Source organism: Caretta caretta, chromosome 4 (assembly GCF_965140235.1).
Source record: "Caretta caretta isolate rCarCar2 chromosome 4, rCarCar1.hap1, whole genome shotgun sequence".
NCBI lineage: Eukaryota > Metazoa > Chordata > Testudines > Cheloniidae > Caretta > Caretta caretta.
In genome coordinates, this window is record NC_134209.1 from 71,413,094 (window position 1) to 71,425,622 (window position 12,529).

Consider the following 12,529-nt stretch of genomic DNA (forward strand, 5'->3'; position numbering starts at 1 on the left):
TTATGATTGTTTTATCCCCTGTAGTACAAAAGAATTTGCTTCTGATTGCAGCTATTATTGTATTTATTTTTGTTGTCAGCATATTACAAGGTCATTGCTACATAATGTCATGCCTACTTATTTTTTTTTGTATATTTAATTAACTTTCTCAAACTTGGCTTCCACTCAGTCTTCATTTGCTTTCTTCCAACATAAGTGCCCGTCTCACTTTGTCTACTTTCATTTTCTTAACTTGTCTATCAGCTACACAGTATAATAAGCTTCCCTGATTTCCTCCTTATCCCAGATGACCTTAGGTTTTATGTTCCATCTTCAAGAGAATTCAGACTCATTCAGAACCAAAATATAAGGCTTCTGCTGTTCCTCCCCCCCTCCCCCCGATATGCATGTTTGTTGATGCATTTCCGGATCTTTCATGATTAAATCAACCTTTATGTTAGTCTTTTCCCTAGTTGCAGTGGAAAACTGGTGAAAATAACCATGAATATTTCAGAAAAATGTAGGGAATTTTCCCAAAGTTTTTTGATTTTTTTTTTCTTTTCCCATCATATCCCTGTTCCCCCACTATTTTTTTCACCCTATTTCTTCTTCTCCCTCATCATGTTTTTTATTAGCTTCTGTTATTGTGGTAGGTTTCTATAAAAAAGTTTTCAGACTAGAGCAAATACTGATCTCCAATAGAGTGTTCCATAACATAAAGCCTAACACAGAAAGCCTGAACTCTGTCTCCTGACAGGTTCAAACTGGGAAAGAGTTGTCTGCAGCACTGACCACAAAAGGCTTCTAGGAGACCTTTCGGAGGGTCATGAATAAAGAAGTAGCCCCTAAGATAAATGGATGGAATCCGGCTAAATGCCCTAAATATTGATGTTCAAGATCCTGACACCAATTTTAATTGCTAAATTTGAGGAGACTAGTTGCAGGGCCCATGTCATAGAGAAATAGCCGTAGTCTCCAGACTAACCAGAAATGGAAGAAGGCATGTCGTGATATTGTTAGCACTTGATTTCTTATGGGAGAGGAACAAGTGTGAAATTACTCCACGCTTCACACTATGTTGACAATTGGAGGTCAGACATCTTCAATGGAGGGTGAAGTCCACATCTTGGATCACTCCCCGTAGCAATGCCAGCTTTCTATAAGCGTCACATCCCTCTTTGCTTAACTGAGCTTCAGCCAACTGTATTTTACCCATGAGTGTTTCTCTCATGTACTGTGAGATTTGCAACCACACTGCTGGTGTCCACTGAGCCAGCAAAATAAACCTCCTGTGCTATCCCCTGTGCCCTTTGTATCTCACAGTCCTCTCTTCTTCTCCCTTGCCTCTTTCTCCCATGCTGGAGTTTGCACCTTTCCCACGCTGAATCTGATGCTCCACAGTCTCCCTCTTCCTGTGTAACTTCCTCCTCACCACTTTTTCTTTCACATAGCTTTGTGCTACTATTCTTCATTCCAAAAGTCCCCATATCTCATAACTGATATTTCTTTAAGATGATTTTTTAATTAAATGTATTTTTTAAAACCAGTTTGATGACCAAATACTACATGAAAAAAGGCAGCCCTAGTTTCCAGAAATAGCTCATGGCGTTTTGAGCAAAATAGGGTTGCTGCCTACAGATACAGATGTTCCGTACTACAATATGTGGGATACGTAGGCATTCTAAAATTCAGGGACACCAATTCTTGTAAAGATCTGCAGTTCACAATATAATAAAAAAATTAAACGTTAAGAGCCAAATCAATCCTTGGTGTAGTCTAGGGAGTTAAACCACAGATAAATCTAACCTGAGATTCTTTTGTACGGGTTCATTTGTTAAGTTGAGCACTTATATACATGAGCAGTATGGTAGGGTCTAGGTTCTCTTACCTATATCAAGCAGTGTGTAATTTAGGTAGGGTTTGATGAAGGACAGTTTTTTAAAAAGTGAACTCAATTTTTGTTTACGAGATTGTCATTGATTAATATAATTAAATGACTCCAGCTGGGCTACCGTATATTTCACTGAAGTGTGCTGCAGGAGATGTAAAATTAATATCTTTTATCACTGCTATTGTTTGGTCAGTTTTTCTGACAGTACTGAATCTATGATATTGGAAAGGCTTTTCAAAACTACATTTGGAAAATGCAGAAAAATAACAGGCAGCATTCATCCATGGTGTAAATCCATTACATTCAAAGGGGTTACATCAGGGAGTCATCTTACCTTTTGATTTTAAATAAGTTTAAAAGAAAATCTAACTTTGTAGACTCTGCTTTTTCTTTGAGCCTGTGACTTTCAACTGTACTTGTTATTTAAAGAGGTATCAAAAAATCTTATCTACAGCGGAGGTAAGTAAAGGGGAAGCTAGAGAGAAATAGAACAAATGTCACCAGCAGGTTGCCCACAAGTACAGGATGAGCTCCAGGCTTTAAAAGAAAATCAATATATTTTTTGCAATAGACTGATCTAAAGGGTTCTTCAGTCTGACCATGTCTTCCACCATCACCACTCTCAGGCCTCTGTGGAGCCTGAAAAAAAAAAGTTATTTTCTCTTTCTACCTTTGTAGTTTCAACAGCTCCAGATGAGTAGCAGTCTGATGAAAGCAGTGTGGTATGGAGCCATGTCTACTTCAATGCAGCAAAGATTTCATTAAAGTGTGTTTAAAACATAGAGTGACTTTCATGCTCATGGCATTGAAGCAGTGAGAGCACATGGCCTGTGCCCATTATAGTGCATGTAGATGCTGTGTGGTCGTCTTATATTGTTTTGGGAGAGCAGCTTAATCCTGAACTTCAATCATATCCCGCTTGGGCTGCCAGTCATACAAATCTGTGTCAAAATCTGTGGAGGATAAACAGAGTAGTCATCTACTAGCTATTGAGATGAAATTGCCGAACACATTTACTCTAGTAATCTAATGCACATGTTTGGACCCAAATCCATGGAGCTGGAAAGGTACCACATTAATTCCCTGACCGTCTTCTCTCCTTGAAAAGAAGCTTGCAAAAACTGTTGCTTGCTTTCATTCCATAAAATATAACCTTTTATTCTTCTTACTACTTTATAAAGACTCAAGTATTAGAAACATGAAAGCAGCAGCAAAGGAAAACTCTGACTATTTCTCTGAGGTTGGAGAGGTTATTTTCTATTTCTAATGTTTAAATCCCTTTACCATATGATGATACTGAAGTGAGATGATGTGAATGCTGATGAGTTCTGAGGGTTATTTTGGCTGAATGACAGCCACTGGAAGCAGAGAGCTCTTAGGGGGTTGGGAGTCAGGTCAGGTACTTTCAAATTTTAATGCTTAGGATTCAATCCAGAGCTAAACCAAACTGCAGTGGCAGCAACAAACTGTGTCAGTCTACAGGGTCACCCGGAAAAAATAACATGAATTGATTTAGTAAATGTTTCAGGTGCCTTGTTTTGTACAGTGCTGATGCTCATGTTTTCTAGAGAAATTCCTAGTAAGCCCGGGTAAAACAAAAAGCCTCTTTCTTCCTGGATTGCTTTTTTTTAAATTTTGGACAGAACAAAAGCTGAGCCTCTGTTGAACAGTAAATACGAATCAGTGATTTAGCAAGAAAGAAAAATTAACAGTACCGCTTGTCCAAAGGCACAGATTCATATTGGAAAGACCTATTTTGTATTTAAGTGCTGTCCGTGTGCTTGGGGCTATACAAAGCCAAAAAGGGCATCATCCCTGTTCTGTAGTTTGCAATCTATTTTCAAAGTTACAAGAGCAGTTGGGCACCTAACTCCTATTAAAAGCCAAGGGCAACTCCGGACAACTCCCTCTCCAGCATTTTTATATTATGTACGAATGCTAATGTATTAAAATAAATAATATGCACTGCTTCAGCTACTGAAAAATAAGTGGTAGTTATTCTGGAGTGATGGCTAGTTGGAAAGAGAATGTGGGCCAGCTGATTAATCAGCAGTGATTTGGAGGTGATTGAAAAGAGAAGGAACACATGCAGGGACTTCCAGAAAAGGGATGTTTTTCTCCAGGTCTTGGCTTGCTTAGCCTGTACCTCTTGTAAGTTTTTTAGCAGATAGATGGGTAGTCTGTAATTTACATGAATTTGATTATTATGAATCGATACTTATTTTGACTTGGATTCAGAGATGGATGAAAAGATGGTGAAGGAGACAAAGGATGCTGTATTATGGTCTTGCTTAGAATGTTAGACTAGTCCCAGAAACAGTATTCTTAAATCCTTGAGTGCTACAGAGAGATGACCAAATAGTACTTGTATGTTTTCTGAGCTCAAGATGTATTTTATGTCAATTAAAAAGCCTATAAAAATAAGTGTAAAAGAAGTCCCTGCTTGGTGACCGAGTCAGGCATTTACTATGCACCCTACATTTTCAGATGTAGACATTGTGATGTGTCAATATCCTCTGGAGACAGTTCCTTGTACAGTAGCCTGACCTGTTTTACTTCACTGCATTCAGAAGTGCTTTTATCTGCTCAGCAGCAACGGAAATGATCCTTGAAGTGCCTGGGGTAGCAGGAGTCACTTTAAGAAAAACCTAATTCTTCCCAGCGTTTAATTCCTCACAATTTCACACGCCCTCATGTATGACTATTGTAAATTATGGACTTGGGAGGGAGCAAAAAGGGAAGCAATGAATGTGCCCTGTGCTCAATTTGTGGCAAACCAGGGTTTAAATTCCAATTAGTATAGATAATATTTGCTTTTCCACCCCCAAATCAATGCTGGAAAGAGTCTGTAGACCATGCATCCGATGAAGTGAGCTGTAGCTCATGAAAGCTTCGGCTCAAATAAATTTGTTAGTCTCTAAGGTGCCACAAGTACTCCTTTTCTTTTTGAGGATACAGCCTAACACGGGCTGCTACTCTGAAAATAGACCATTTGGTTTCACCATCTGGAATTAGAGTGAACTGTTACATAACACCCAACTTCTATAATATTTTTTGGTCATTACGATGGTGACTAGTGCCAAGAGAGAATCCTTGGGAAATTGTCATTCTCACTTTGTTTGGCAAATGCAAGCCACAACAATATTAGACTAGAAGAGACTTTTATTTTTTGTTTGGAGAAATGGAGCACAGATATAGCAGGGTCAGGGCTGATGTGGATCATTGAGCATTCTTGTGGCCATGCTGTTGAATAACTCCTTTAAACTACTGTCAGCTAGAAGGAGCATGAGAGATGCTGAAGTACCCCATCCTGCAACTCTTGATCCGGTGAATCTTTCTGTTTGAAATCAGTGGAACCACTGGCAGGAGCAAAGGATGCAGAATTGTGTCCTTGAGTGAGTGGCTGAGACTGATAAAAATGGTTTGCAAATATACCATTGAATCCCAGACATATATGCTCCAGCCTGGGAATGCAGAAAACTTTCCATGTGACTTCCTTGTACCTTCTTTGTCTGCCAATTCCTCTGAGCTACAAGCTGTGACCTAGCTGTGAACTGACAAATGTGACAGGTTCACATTTTCTGCTAGTAAACATATAAACAAAAACGTTATTTGAATACATAATGAAACATCATAGTTTTCCTTGTTTGAACTGGGGATCTGCAGAAACTGCTTGGTATACATTTTAGTAAGTTGCTTAATTATTCTGCTGCTTTTTAAGTACTTTAAATGTGTAGCTTATATGTGTACAATTTAAGTTACAAAAGTTTAATTGCCTGACTGGCTTCTCAATGTAATTGAAATTCTGGATGGGCCCAAACCAAAGCTCTGGATCCAAATACTTCTTAACTTTAGGGAAGTTTGGATTGGGATTCAGATCTTTGCTTTACAGCTTGGGCCTACCTTTAATGGATCTTCATTCAGTGCCGGTTATGATTTTTTAAAAATGTGATGTGGGAATATCACTTCCACAAGTCAAATATGATTTTAGATGTTGAACAGAGCAATGTGAATTTAAAAAACCTGAAACCTGGCAAAATTCACCAGGTGTTGGGTTTCATTCCACATTTGAAATGCAAACCATGTCTGAAAAGGTTGGTTTCACTTGAAAGTGAGGCATGGTTTACCAATCAGCATGGGAGCTGATTTTTGACCGTGCATTGTAATCATGACATTGTTGCATTTTATGTCTCTGTTTTTGATAATGAAAGGTGAAGCTGATGGTGACACCAATTTTTAAAAAAGGCTCCAGAGATGATTCCGGCAATTACAGGCTGGTAAGCCTGACTTTAGTACCCGGAAAACTGGTTGAAACTATAGTAAAGAACAAAATTGTTAGACACATCGATGAACATAATTTGTTGGGGAAGAGTCAACATGGTTTTTGTAAAAGGAAATCATGCCTCACCAATCTACTAGAATTCTCTGAGGGGGTCAACAAGCATGTGGACAAAGGGGATCCACTGGATATAGTGTACTTAGATTTTCAGAAAGCCTTTGATAAGGTCCCTCACCAAAGGCTCTTAAGCTCAAAGCATGGGATAAGAGGGAAGGTTCTCTCATGGGTTGGTTAAAAGATAGGAAACAAAGGGTAGGAATAAATGCTCAGTTTTTCAGAATCAAGAGAGGTAAATAGTGGTGTCCCCCAGTGATCTGTACTGGGACCAGTCCTATTCAATATATTAATAAATCATCTGGAAAAAGGGGTAAACAATGAGATGGCAAAAATTGCAGATGACACAAAATTGCTCAAGATAATTAAGTCCCAAGCAGACTGTGAAGAGCTATAAAAAGATCTCTCAAAACTTGGTGACTGGGGAACAAAATGGCAGATGAAATTCAATGTTGATAAATGCAAAGTAATGCACATTAGAAAACATAATCCCAACTATACACACAAAATGTTGGGGTCTAAATTGGCTGTTACCACTCAAAAAAGAGATCTTGGAGTCATTGTGGATAGTTCTCTGAAAACATCCACTCAAAATGCAATGGCAGTCAAAAAACAAACAGAATGTTGGGAATCATTAAGAAAGGGATGGATAAAAAGAGAAAAAATATCATATTGCCTCTATATAAATCCATAGTACACCCACATCTTGAATACTGCATCAGATGTGGTTGCCCCATCTCAGAAAAGATATATTGGAATTGGAAAAGTTTCAGAAAAGGGCAACAAAAATGATTAGGGGTATGAAATGGCTTCCATATAAGACTGGGACTTTTCAGCTTGGAAAAGAGATGACTCGGGGGATATGATAGAGGTCTATAAAATCATGATTGGTGTGGAGAAAGTAAATAAGGAAGTGTTGTTTACTCCTTCCCATAACACAATAACTAGCGGTCATCAAATGAAATTAATAGGCAGCAGGTTTCAAACAAACAAAAGGAAGTATTTTTTCACACCATGCACAGTCAGCCTGTGGAACTCTTTGCCAGAGATGTTGTGAATGCCAAGTCTATAACAGGGTTCAAAGAAGAACTAGATAAGTTCATGGATGATAGGTCCATCAATGGCTATGAGCCAGGACGGTCGGGGATGGTGTCCCTAGCCTCTGTTTTTGCCAGAAGCTGGGAATGGATCACTTGATGATTACCTGTTCTGTTCATTCCCTCTGGGGCACTTGGCATTGGCCACTCTCAGAAGACAGGATATTGGGCTAGATGGACCTTTGGTCTGACCCAGCATGGCCATTTTTATGTTCCTATGTTTTTTGTTTTGAGAGTTAGTTTTTTTTGAGATGAGAGAAATGTGAATCTAAATGTCTTAAAACCAAAGAACTATTTGCATATATGCCCGTGAGGAGAAATCTGTGTCACACAGCTCTAGTCCTGACCTTGTAAAGAGCAAGAGGCATCTCATCCCACCTCTCATGGAGCCCTCGAATGCAGGGAGTCTGCCTCGATCATGGCAAGTGAAGAACATTAATCTTAAAAAGCCCTTTTGGAAACAATAATAATAAAAACCCTGTTTTCCTAATGCCCTGCAGGCCATCCCCTTGCCTCAGTAGAACGCCAGGGTAGCTGGGATGTTGCAGCAGAGTGAGTGATGCCTGGAAGGACCTCGGGGGGACCTGAAATGTCCTGTGCTAGTGGTAGAGTTCAGCGCATAAAAATGCATGTAACTGATTTAATACAATTTGCAGGTCACCTTTAAAGGGAAAATACATCATCCATATAGTTCTTTAATGTTATCCAGCATATATTAGGAATGGATGAACCAGTTACTGGAAAATAATTGACTCCAACTTTCATTACAAACCGTAATTTGTTATCAAGTTTAGATACCCTGCTAACTTTGTTTAATTTTGTTGCTGATTGTGATCCTCTGCGCTACCTAATTTCTGCCAAAGTGGGAAGCAAATATTGCTGAAATAGGACAAGGAAAGCTATTCTTGAGGTATTTCTGACCCAAATGAAACCTGGCTGTATGGCAATCTCATAAAAATGTCGAGCTTCATGAGATGTCTCGTCCTATGTCTAGATTGAAGAGGTTCAAGTAAGTTTTACTGCTGATTCCGATGCATTAACCCCTCCGCCCCCCCTCGTTCAGATATTTATCTCACACACTGCACACTTGACTTGGCAAGTGTTTGGGATTAGTGAAAAAGTCTAAGAGTCAGCTTCAGAGCTTCTTAGCAAGAAGGCAATGCTGTAAAGATTTTATAGAAAGTGTATGACTCAGGAGCAAGCTATGTCCAACCAATGTGTCATTAAGAAATGACAGAAAAGGACTTTAATTTTTACACACACACACATACACACACACACACACAAACACCCCTTTTGCACTGAAAAGCAATGAATGTATTTCTCATTCCATTAATTTACATTTGTTGCTTTCCTTCTTATAATTCCACAAGTATCCCATGGAGACTGAGTCACATGAGATGGACTTAATAGGTTTGGAAAGAGGAGGCTATCGCTTTAAAAAAAAAAGGCTGTTGTAAAGAGGCTGGTGATCAATCACTCTTCATGTTCCTCTCACAGTAGGAGAAGTAGTAATTGGCTTAGTCTGCAGCAAATTGGATACTAGGAAAAACATTCTAACTATCAGGATAGTTAAACTGTGGAACCTCCATCACTGGAGGTTTTTAAGAACGGGAGTAAACAACTGACCTTCTGCAGTTACATTTAGGAGAGCTGAAAAATATAGTTAATAAGAATTCTTCTCCCAGACTCATATGTTAGTGTAGCTTGCATGTATGTGTGCCTGTCTCATGTTTTTGCAGACATTCTCTGTCCCTGGGACAAAATCTGATTTCAGTTATGAAATTGTAAATCCTGAATAACTTCTTTGACTTCAGGATTTAAGACAGCATAATTCAGAGGAAAATCTGTCCCCTTGTGTCATCTTCTAGCTCAATTTACTCACTCTTATTTATGTCTCTTCCTCTTTCAGCCTTATTAAATACACCAAGACGTTTCACTAGGCATACCAAAGTGAGAAAATGGGAAAGGTGAGGGGAAAAAAGATGAAAACTTTTAAAAAAGTGAAATGAAACGTCATTGCCTTTCTATTTTATAAAAGCAAGACTTTCCCATTCTGCTTCTAGCATGTCAATAGCTTGTAATCAGCTAGTGCAGGGGTGGCCAACCTGGGCCTGAGAAGGAGCAAGAATTTACCAATGTACATTGCTGAAGAACGACAGTAATACGTCAGCAGCCTCCTCATCGCTCCCACACCCTGCTCCCAGCGCCTCCCCTCCCGCCCCGCACCTCCCAGTCAGCTGTTTCATGGCATGCAGGAGGCTTGGGGGAGGGGAAGGAGTGAGGGCACTTCAGGCTCAGGGGAGGGGGCGGGAAGGGGTGGAGTGGGGGTCGAAGAGCCAGGGGTTGAGCAGAGAGCACCCCCCGGCACATTGGAAAGTTGGCACCTGTAGCTCCAGCCCCGGAGCTGGTGCCTATACAAGGAGCCGCATATTAACTTCTGAAGAGCCGCATGTGGCTCCATAGCCACAGGTTGGCCACCCCTGAGCTAGTGCATTATGCAGTGGAAAAAAAAACAAACAAACAAATATACTCACTAAGGATTATTTGGGGATTTTTATGGGTGAGGTATGAGGGCAATTGATTCTGTTTGTTTCCTGTCTGCCTTCACTGGTATATGGGTATTTTAACAAGGTGTCACGTGAAAGGAATTTCATGCTTTTACATCCTCATTTTCTCTACTGTAGATTGACAGTCTTCAAAATCAAGTCCAGAATGTAACAATGTTTAAAATGTAGCTTTCATGTACCTTTGGTTATCATAGCAATATTAATGAGTATTCAGCCAGCTCAATTAGCCATGTTTCAGAGTAACAGCCGTGTTAGTCTGTATTCGCAAAAAGAAAAGGAGTACTTGTGGCACCTTAGAGACTAACCAATTTATTTGAGCATAAGCTTTCGTGAGCTACAGCTCACTTCCTCGGATGCATACTGTGGAAAGTGTAGAAGATCTTTTTATATACACACAAAGCATGAAAAAATACCTCCTCCCACCCCACTCTCCTGCTGGTAATAGCTTATCTACAGTGATCACTCTCCTTACAATGTGTATGATAATCAAGGTGGGCCATTTCCAGCACAAATCCAGGGTTTAACAAGAACGTCTGAGGAGGGGGAGGGGGATAGGAAAAAACAAGGGGAAATAGGTTACCTTGCATAATGACTTAAGAGTGGGGTGGGAGGAGGTATTTTTTCATGCTTTGTGTGTATATAAAAAGATCTTCTACGCTTTCCACAGTATGCATCCGATGAAGTGAGCTGTAGCTCACGAAAGCTTATGCTCAAATAAATTGGTTAGTCTCTAAGGTGCCACAAGTACTCCTTTTCAATTAGCCATGTATCCTTCAAGTGCTGGGCACCTGAAGCAGTTATCTGCAGAAATAACTGTCTGCATCAAGATTGATTTCATGTATATCTGAAACTATTACAGCACCAGTAAAAGAAACCAATAACAGTAGCAGAAAGAGAGGAGTCACTCTCAATCTAGCCAAGGTAATTCAGCTTAGAGAAGTGTGGTGGCATGATTCTTTATCTTACGTTCACTAAATACAATATAATACTTGGGTGCGTCTGGCATTAGGGTTGATGCATTCACAAATTTGTTTTTATATCTTACTTTACTTCCTGACTCTTTCCTTCAAAACCAAATCAACCCTTTCAAAATCTTTGCCCATTTGATTTGAATGGTTTTGTTTTTGTCTCCAAAAAACTAATCTTGAAGAGTTGATAGAAATATAGAATTATTTAAATCAACCTCATCATCAATGATCAGTAATCATCGCCTTTAGTTTTAATCAAAAGACCAATAAACAAAGGAAGTAAGTTCACTTTAAATCATTTCTTAAAGATGGATGCCCAGATTACTCTGTGGTGCTACAATGTATGTTATACAATGTGTTCCCATGTATACTCTTCACTTACCTGACAGTAAAAGGGCTAGTAAGTGTTTCATTCTTACATAATATCTTAGTTACTGGACTAGCAAATATTAAACTAAGAAGGCAGTAGAGAGATTTAAGCTATAGTGGTAAGAAACATCTATAAACCCTAATCAAGAGCTGGTTTATTTACTTCTTTAACAACTTAAATTCAGTGTCCTGTTTGCAAATAAAGTTACATATTTACTGTAACGAAACAATTTTAGCTATTATTTAATTTTGAAAATTATAATTATTCAGATTAGATACCCAAGTGCAGAAAATGTTATTTCCTTTGTAAAATTGTTTTAATTGTTTTCTGCCACACCTTGCAAAATTCTGTAAGTGAACTGCATTTTATAGAATCTAGAGAGACTGTATAGGGTATGCAATAGCAGTATATGTCTGGGCTTTCCCGAAACAAGTATAAGTAATTTTCAAGGGCAGCAAGATTTATTACCATTCATTTGGCAATACTGATGTAGCACAGTTAGCAAAACAAATCCTTTCATGAAAATAAGATTGCAATGACATAATATTATAAATATAACAGCAGAACAGTTCTCATAAGCATAATGAGTGAAGAGAAAAGATTGTAAAAATGTTTCTGTAATATGGCAAGGACCACCAAATATGGCCTGCTCTAAAGCCCACTGAAGTAATTGTAAATACTACCAAAAGCTTCTGTGGACTTTGGATCAACCCTATAATGCCTAAAGCCCTACTGTGAGATTCTATTCTATACCTCTCAGGGGAGCAGCCCAGAACTCTCAGCCCAGATGTGGGGGCTAAAGCAGCTTTAAGCCTCCAGATTCTGAGCTTCTCTGGGGTCTGGAGTGCTGCCCAGAATTTCCATAGCACTGTGTACTGCAGTTTCCTTCAACATGCCAGCCCTATGTTTATCATTCCCTCAGCCTGCTTCACATGCCAGAATTTGGGAGGGTATCCCTGGAGACAGCCCGTGACTGTATTTCTCATTGCCTGTGCTGGGGAAATTCTCTCAAACTGGATTTGGGGCTTTTAGAGCCCCTTTCATGCTGCTCTGATCCCTGTACCGAGCATACAGAGGCCAGCATGGGGGTGAGAATCTTAGCCTAGTTTTGTCTACATTGGTAATTTGTTCTGATGTCCACCGTTGATGGCCAGCTATTAATGTAGCTGCACCAATGCAAACACGAACTGTGGACAAGGAAAGCCATTATTTGCATGAGAAGTGTTTAACTCTGCTTGGAATGGGGTAAACTCCAACAGCA